Source organism: Bison bison, unplaced genomic scaffold, assembly GCF_000754665.1.
Source record: "Bison bison bison isolate TAMUID 2011002044 unplaced genomic scaffold, Bison_UMD1.0 scf7180017858383, whole genome shotgun sequence".
Classification (NCBI taxonomy): Eukaryota; Metazoa; Chordata; class Mammalia; order Artiodactyla; family Bovidae; genus Bison; species Bison bison.
In genome coordinates, this window is record NW_011488956.1 from 1 (window position 1) to 282 (window position 282).

Genomic DNA, 282 nt, shown 5'->3' on the forward strand with positions numbered 1-282 from the left:
TCCGTGACATGTCAGGCTCCCCAGCCTCTGGCATTCCTGTCAAAGTGTCTGCCAAGTTGTTTTCTGGATCGACTTCTAAAAACCGGGACTTTGAACAGAACACAGATGGGAGCGGCCAAGTCATCGTCTCCATTGGTGTTCCTCGGACCATCTCAGAAGTGCAGCTCCCGGTAGGACCCCACCCTCATGGGAGTGGGGGAGCTAGGAGAGAAGGTTCCCAGGGTGGCAGGTAGAGGGGGGGAAGCTGGGTGCCTGTGCCCTTTCCATTGATCCTGCGACCTC